This window comes from Fundulus heteroclitus, chromosome 12 (genome assembly GCF_011125445.2).
Source record: "Fundulus heteroclitus isolate FHET01 chromosome 12, MU-UCD_Fhet_4.1, whole genome shotgun sequence".
NCBI classification, from domain to species: domain Eukaryota; kingdom Metazoa; phylum Chordata; class Actinopteri; order Cyprinodontiformes; family Fundulidae; genus Fundulus; species Fundulus heteroclitus.
This window is the reverse complement of record NC_046372.1, coordinates 41,521,029-41,529,721: the sequence shown is the minus strand read 5'-3', so window position 1 is coordinate 41,529,721 and position 8,693 is coordinate 41,521,029.

Here is an 8,693-nt window from a genome sequence, read left to right as displayed (position 1 = left end):
TCCCACCATGCTTCCCGTTTGGTTCTGTGTTCTGAGGTCAGTTCCCGGGGAACACACTTCTTGTCAGTGCGGCCAAGTCTCTGAACCGTTGCCTTACTTGACCTTGAAGCGTTTCACCAGAAGACTTGTCTGTGTGGGCAGCCGCACGTTCCTGCTGGGTTTGAAAGGTGTCCGTTCTGGATCAGGGACTTCTCTCTCAGCCTGTATGGATTATAAATTCACTGCACTTGTGGCACCAACACAGTGAAGATTAGTCAGTTTCTAGTTCATGGCTGGCTAGAACTTTGGTGGTTCCTGGGTGGTTGCAGAACATATACCAATTTTCTTTTATCTCAGGGTAGCAGACTGGATCTGGGATCAGTTCGGATAACTTTAACAATCAGTGGTTTGAACACGTCACAGTGACGACGTCCAGTTTTTAAGAAATTGATCAGAAAATCTTTCCTCTACATCACATGTACCATACCGATTCTATTTCTAAAGCACTTTAAACACCCACAGGACCAGAGTGCTATACACAATCATAAAATACAACTGATCAACCATAAAACAAAAAGCAAAATGGTGTATAAAAGTAGGGATAAAATTAAAGAAAGTAAAACACAGTAAAACAACATATCACCGCTCTGTGTGTGCTGTTTACTGGGCAGGGCTGTGCGGTCAAGTTAGGTACTTCCTGGAGGGGGCGGGGGGGGGGGGGGGGGGGGGGGTGATCGCTCTACGTAGATCTGTGACGGTCACTTGTTTTCCAGGACAGGGAGGGGCCGCTACTCAGACAGCAGAATTCAGAGATTTCTCAGACATGCATGAATCCAGCAAAATACCACTTTGGGCATGATTTTGATGAAGCAATAGCATCATAACATAGTTAAAAGGTTTAAAAAAAAAGTTTATTTTGCATGACACAGGCCTTTTAAAAACGGTCTGACAGGACACTAACACGTTTAAAAAAGCTCCCCCATTTACTGATGGCTGTAAAAAAATGTATCAGTTTCTCAGCAGCATGCTTGCTTTTATCATCACTGAAGCTGTGCTTTATATCAGCGCTCCCATCTAAAGGCTTTTACACTGCAAAAACAACTAAAAATAAGTTGAATTTTCTTAAAATGAGTGTATTTGTCCTTGATTTAAGCATGCAAATAAGATGATCTGCCAATGGAATAAGATTTTTGCACTTAAAATGGGAACAACTCGTCTCCGTCATCTTATTTCGAGTGCAGGAAATCTCATTATCTTATTTTAGGGATCAGAATACTCATTCCATTGGCAGATCATCTTATTTACCTGCTCAAATCAAGGACAAATACAAAAAGATCAAGAAAATGTGACTTATTTTTAGTTACGTTTTTGCAGTGTAGAAAAAGATCTGCGCGACGAGCATATACGTGCACTTTTGATCCCAGCTGTGCGCTGTGTTTCATAGCCAACAATACTAACTCTATGCTTCAGCAATGAAGATGTGTTGGTTACGTAATGCTTCACCTCTACGTGACGGGTTATTTCTCCCTGCGAGGAGCAACATTTGGATCAGACGATCCGCACTAAGCAGCACGACAGGATCAAGTCCCAGTCAGTCTGCTCACAGGGGGCCACAGGGCTCCAGTGCCAGTGAACTTCCTGCTTTCAGGTCACCAGTCCACGCCACTCAACTTAACCCCGCTCTTAGCAGTCAGCCCCGCTCGCCCCCCCCCCCCCCCTGAGGCTGAGAGTCCTTCGCTGACCCGCCAAATCCCAGCACAACAAGCCCCTTCTACTGCGAGCACGGGCCTGGAAGTCATCACTGATACTGGCAACACTCGGGGAGCTTGGAGGTCATCAATAATGACTCCATTTACTTAACGCCGAGCCAAACACCTGCTCATTTATCATGGCTGACACATGTCAGCCTGGTTCATTTCTCACACAGGAGCCAGTCAGCCAGTGCAGATCTCGATCAGGTCACCTCCGGCACTCAGTGGGGTTTGGTGAACAGATAAGTGCTCTGCAAACAGGGCTGAGTTAAAGCAACCGCGTCACGCTTCTCGTTTACTGGCTGGGTTTCCGTGCGCTATAGTAGATTATAGATACGTTAGAGGTTTTTCTTAGTTTGCATTCAGTTTAATTTCGTCACAGTGCAGCTTTTGCAGAAGTGGACTTCTTGACAAGTTTACTCTGATATTAAGGCAATAATGAGACCAATTAGATAAAAAAAATGCACGGTTTGTTTGGAAAGGTTTTATCTGAACAAATGGCAACATTTCTGCATATTTTATAAAGTCCTCATTTCACACAGCATTTTAGCTCCTATTAACTCTCAAGCACAGTGGTGATTGGAAGACGGTCCGGGTTTGTAATGGTCCTATGCAGTTGCTGAAATGATGATGAACTCTTCTCTGTAACAAAGCACCCCAGAGTCCGATGTAAAGCCAGAATTTGCGTTGTGAAGCTAAATTCGGACAGAGTTGAAAGACAGCTCAATTTGTACAGTGATCCCAGATTCTGCAGCAAATCTATCCCACAATAGCTGAAAAAAGGTGAAAGAAAGTGTTCCGACTACCCAGGCATTAGTCCACACCTCAATCTGATGAATAGTTTGAGGAAATGAATGTGCACTTACCTCATTAAACTAACCAAAAAAAAAATACATTATTGAGAGAAATGTCACAAAAACTCCTCCACACATTTTTAGGATGCACATTAGAATTGATGAAGTGCCAGTTTTATGACTGGGCAGGGACTGGGACGGCATGATCTTCGTTCTTCAAAAACCCTTATTGCTGCACAACGTGAGAATGTTGATAAATCGTGGCGCCGTTATTTTTTTTTTCACCTCCGTCTTCCTCCTCCTCCAACAGACGCCCACTAATGATGGAGCATACGGTGAGCCAGCCCACCCTGATGCTTTGTGCGGAGCACGCTTCATCCCAAAGACTGACTGACGGACGTCAGTGTTTACTGATATTATGATGCATGGTCCAGGTTTATGCTGCAGACTGTCATTTTATTCAGGCAGCTCTACCTAAGAAATTGTTGGGGGGCAATACTTTCTATTCACAAATGCTTTCCTACAGTGTGGTATTGTCATTTTGAGAAACTTGGCTTTCAGATAAACAGAAAATACTGAGGTAGAGCAAGACAAAGCTGGAAGGCGAGGCTGAAACCTGCTAGAGGTTATAAAATCATAAATGGTTCCCAACCACACAACATTTTTTAATCTAGTTTAGGTTCTACAAACATTTGTGTCCTCACAGATTCGCCTCCTGTACTGCATTCTGCCATAGTCACACATCTGGGAGCATAGCTGGGGCGCTTTGCTTAATAAGCTACAAAGAACCGAGGATTTGTTCCACTGTTTGATTTAGACTTTAAGGATCAGCTTTATAAATGTTATAGATGTTAAACATTAGTGTCCGAATGTAAAGCAGCTTTTTAAAAGTTTCTCCATTTTCTGACTTTTGTTGTATAAAAAAATGTTTCATGTTTAGCTCTGAACACAGAATATGTGATAAAGAGGCTGCACTGAGCTAAATCTAGGTTTAAACGTCTTACCATCTTACAATGTTTGCAGTAGTCCTAGCATAATAAAAATTGGAAATGATTCTATCATAACAGTAAAACAAGTAAACGATGAACATTAATGTTCATCGTTTACTTGCCAGGTTAGCCTTTTAAAGCCTGATGCAGGGAGCTGTGAGGAAACTTCACATTTAAAAAAAAAAAAAAAAAAGAAAATATTTTTGGTCGCTTTCCAAAAATAAAAAATAAAAATTTCAGACTTTCAAATTTTCTTTGTTTCATAATTGATATGTTACATTTTCCTAAAGTTTCTGCATTTTTATATAGGGTGTGTAAAATATATTCAATTGCATGTTGTAGCTCGTATGTTCATACAAATACTGACTTTGTTGAAGAGGTAGAGGTCTCAGAAATATTTGTATCAAAAATGATACATTTGGAGTTATAGGGTTAGACAAATGGCTCGTTCTCATTTGTTACACCATGACTACAAAAACAGAATACAAACATGTGATAAGATCAGAATAAATGATAGAAAAACAGTAATTAAAACCATGTTTAAACTCTAATTGTATCTCTATTGATGCTGGACTTCACAGTAAAGCAGCTTCATATATTCATTCACGAAACCTTAGTCAACTTTTTACTTAAAAAATAAAAAACTATTACTAGAACACGAGTGAGAAAACAGCATCATGGACAAGGATCACAGTGAAACATGGCAGTGGCAGCATAATGCTGAGGCCACGCTTTCCCTCAAAGGGCATAATAAAACTGATCCGAGTGGAAAGGAGGACGGAAGGTGGAAGAAAACATCTCCGAAGCGAGGAAAGACTGGAGGCTCACGTTGCAGCAGGAAAATGACCCTAAATGACGTTGGAACAGTTTGGATCAAAGCGTATTCATGTGTCGGACTGGGCCGCCCGAAGTCCAGACGTGAATCTGGTTGAGAATCTGTGCAATGACTTAAAAACTGATGTTCACAAGCGTTGCATATCCCACCTGACGCAGCAGAAGCTGTTTTAAAAAGAAGAAAGCGGCAAACATTTCCGTCTCCAGATGTGTCAGCTGGTAAAAAAAAAAAAAAAAACAGCAGCTGGTAAATGCAGCAAAATGTGGTTACCATGTGACGACATGGGACGATTCTGAGGAGTGTGAATTTCTGCCGGTGGAAGTGAGATTAGGTGGGTGTTTGATCATGAAACAAGCATAGATATGATGTGATAAACTAAAACCTATTTTACACACATATTTTACATGAAATGACACACATAATCCAAATTCTCGAAGATTTGGGTTATTTTTATTGGCTTTTATATCTCTCTGGCTGACATCAAATGCAGTAAATGACTGTACTTATCGTTTTGGAGAATTCAGGTCGCCAAGCTGAATCTTTTCAGGAAGAGGAGCAGCTGCTTTCAGGCCCTTCAGGCTGATCTTAAAGCCGAGCACGGAGCCCGCTGCCTGTTGGGGCCGATCAGAGGAAAGGTGCCACAGCCGACCGCACCTCTCACTCTGGAGATCTGATACTGAGGAGGGTTCTGGTTTAGCTCTGCTGCTATAGGACCAACACAGCGCAGTGAAAACGTGGGGGCAACCTGGGTAAAAAATCGTTATGATTTAGGTTGTTGTTTGTTTTTGCTTTGGACTTTTCCCATCAGCCTATCACCTCTCAGCCACCAGCCGCTATCCAATCAGCTCAGTCTCCAGTCAATTAGCCCAGATCATGATTTGCAACTCCACCTGCTTCCTGTGAGTTCCCTTTCTGGTGGTTCCTCAGTCCACATCACCTGTTCTGGTCTGTTCACTACCTGCATCTTCTGGTTCCCTGCCGGCGCTGTCGGCCATTAAACCCTCTGTTCTAGTCTGGTTCTACCTGCGCCTGGTCCCGCTTCACCTGCCATTACTCATTCCCTCACAATAAACCTTTTAGAAAAACATAACTCTGTGTCCGGCTGAATATCGGGTTCACCAGCGTCATTCGTTACAACAATACGTTGACTGTAAAAAGAAGCCGTAAAAGATTCAAGGAATCCAATTTTCCATTTATTTTTTAATATGCAGTTTCTCACAAAAGAGGAAAAGGTTTTCCAGGTCAACTTCTTCAGTCGTCCTCCGTTTGAGAGCTATAAGCAGTCTTAAAGACACCAAACTGCTGTAAACAACCTTCTCTAGACGTACATCTCTTTATCCAGGACAAAGTATGGCTGTTCTGTGGCATTTTCTCCTGTTTTCTTTTCCCTTCACTCCTTCTGGTGTTCAGGTAACCTGGGGCAGAGGGTGGGTCAGGTGAGTTTTTAAGCCTGAAACAATGAGACAGGAAACAGAATCATGTCTCAAATGTGTCGTACAGCAAAAAGAGAAAGGCCTCCATGTGCTGAGGCTGGCTGTGTCAAGAAAAGAAGAGTTTTTTTTGGACAGACCCTGAAACTGAAACCAGCGGGATTTTCTTTATTGGACATTTAGAGCCAGCACCGTGCCAACATGCAATTATGTTCTCAGAAGTTAATGACGGTAATCCGAGGTTTGCCTGAACATGAAGCCAAATCAACATCTGCACAGTGAATAGACGTTTAACATTTTTTCATTCAGAAATTGTTTGAACAGATCTTTTTTCCCCACAGACCAGCATTCCCCTGCACCGAGAGAGCGATTCTGTTCTGGATCATAATTCAATAACAATATATATCGATCGATAGATGTATATTGATGAAAGAAAAAAGGGTAAAAAAAAAGTTCAATAGAATAACCGTTTTCCTTCCTTACGCATTTTAGCCATTACAGTCATTACATCCTCCTAACCAATCAAACACAGAACCAGGAACCAAGCTCCGCCCCCTTCAAAGAGTTCAGAGAGCACACGGTTTTTTTTCTTTTTTAAACTTGTAGTTTTGATAAAAAGTTGGCTGAATAAAGAGTTGAGTTTGAATTCAGTGCTTGTAAGTACTGTATCTAAAATAGCAACAGCACATAATGGCCAGGACGGCACTTAAAATGTTTTGAATTTGTTGATAATTATCAATATCGATCAATATCTCTATTTTTTTTTTCTATATCGTCCAGTCCTATTTTCTGTAGAGTAACCAAGTTAAAAGTTTCAACCTGGGTAAAAAGTTGCCTTTCATTTCAGAAAGTGAAATAATCATTTACATTACACAGACTAAAATATTTCAAGATTTAATTCCTTTCACATAAGACCAATCAAAAGGGACATTTAAAGCACTAATGTCAGGCTTCTGAAAAGTATCTCCATTTCTGTGCAGTCAATACTTGGTTGGGCCTCTTCTTGGATGATTGACAGCGTCAATGCGCCGTTGCAGGTGCCAAGTCCCGCTGGAAACTAAAATCAGCACCTCCATACGGCTCGTCTGCAGAGGGAAGCATGAAGGGCTCTATGACTTCCTGGTAGATGGCTGCATTCACTGTGGACTCTAGAAAACCCAGTGGACCAGAACCAGCAGATGGCATAGAACCACAAGCCATCAATGACTGTGGAAACTTCACACTAAACTTCAAGCATCATGGACTCTGCGTCTCTCCACTCTTCCTCCAGACTCTGGGATTTTGATTTCCAAATGAAATATAGAATTTATTTTCAGCTGAAAACAGGACTTTGGACCAGTGAGCAACAGTCCAGTTCCTTTTCTCCTTAGCCCAGGTAAGACGCTTGTAGCCCATGTCTAGTATTCGTCTTTGTGTGGTGGCCATTGGTCCACTGACTCCAGTCTCAGTCCACTCCTTGTGAAGCTCCTCCAAATTGATTTGACTCGAGCAACCTCTGAAGGCTGCGGTTCTCCCTGCTGCTGGTGCACCTTTTCCAACCACACTTCTTCCTTCCACTCAATTTTCTGTTAACGCCTCCGGACACAGAGCCTCTTTAGCAGACCTTTTGTGTCTTAGCCTCCTTGTGCAAGGTGTCAATAGTTGTCTTATGTCCAAAAGACAATGCAGTGCCTCAGAAAACTGGATATTTTCTGAGACACTGTATTCTGGGTTATAATCTGCAAACCATGATCATCAAAATTACAAGACGCAAAAGTTTGGACTATATCACTCTGTGCAATGAGTTTCACTTTCAGAGATGACTACCAAAAAATATTGCACTTTTACACAATATTCAACTTGTTTTAGATGTACCTGTATGTTTCAATTACATTTCTGGACTAATATTCCACCAGAGTTCACAGCAGTTGGTTTTAGACCTCATTTTTTCTCCACCCATTTTTAGTCGGGGGTCACTCTTTTTAGACCAGTAGTATGGACAGGGTTCCTACAGTTTTCATATCAAAATTCATTTCCAGAATTAAATGTCCACAGATATCAGTCCAAACTGGTTAATAGATAAATAGCTGGGCAATGAATGAATGGATGCAGAGTGGGACAGGATATAAGGCCTGGAAGCACAAACGTTTTCCTTAGACTATTGTCTTTGTGCGGTTATCATTCATTTCAATGACACAAATGATCAAATCATATCCCAGACTATTGCAGACTACAGTGGAAGTTTATAGCTTTGAAACTCCATAGAAAACGTCAAAGATGGCACAAATCCTAATTATTCACAATCAAACTGTTGTTACTATATGCAACACAAGCCAAGAGCTCACACCAAGACAATTGAGCTGCAGTTTTACCCTCAAACACTGATTTGATTTGCATCAGTATCTGCCAGTTAGTATTTCTTGTAGTCTTCCTTAAGGACACGTTAAACACTATAAAAAAAAAGAAAAAAATCGGCTATAGCGACACAAATTGTGAAGCAACACAACCACCAGCTGGTTGGGTCGTATATTAAGAAATATGAAGTTAATACAGTGTAATGCATTCACTACTTTAAAAACTACTCACACCTTCAGTGATTAAAAAAAAGAGGAACTGAACATTTTGTGTGAGAAAACCATTTTACGAGTATGTCGGTTTAATTTCACATTGCTAATCTAAGCTGTCGGCTGAAGGCTTTTCTAGACTTGTGGATGTTCAGACGGGGCTTCATCTAATACCCCAATGTTGACTTAACTCCACTTTAAACTCTTCCCCAGACTAAGACCTTTCATTACACCTGACTCCTGTCCCCCAGGAGGCACCTGAGCTTTAAATGATTGACTGCAGCTCTTGTTTGTGAAGGCAAAACACTTTGCAAAAGTATCAATTAACATATCGACTATGGCTTACTGGGTAGAGAAATTTGTGGCACATGC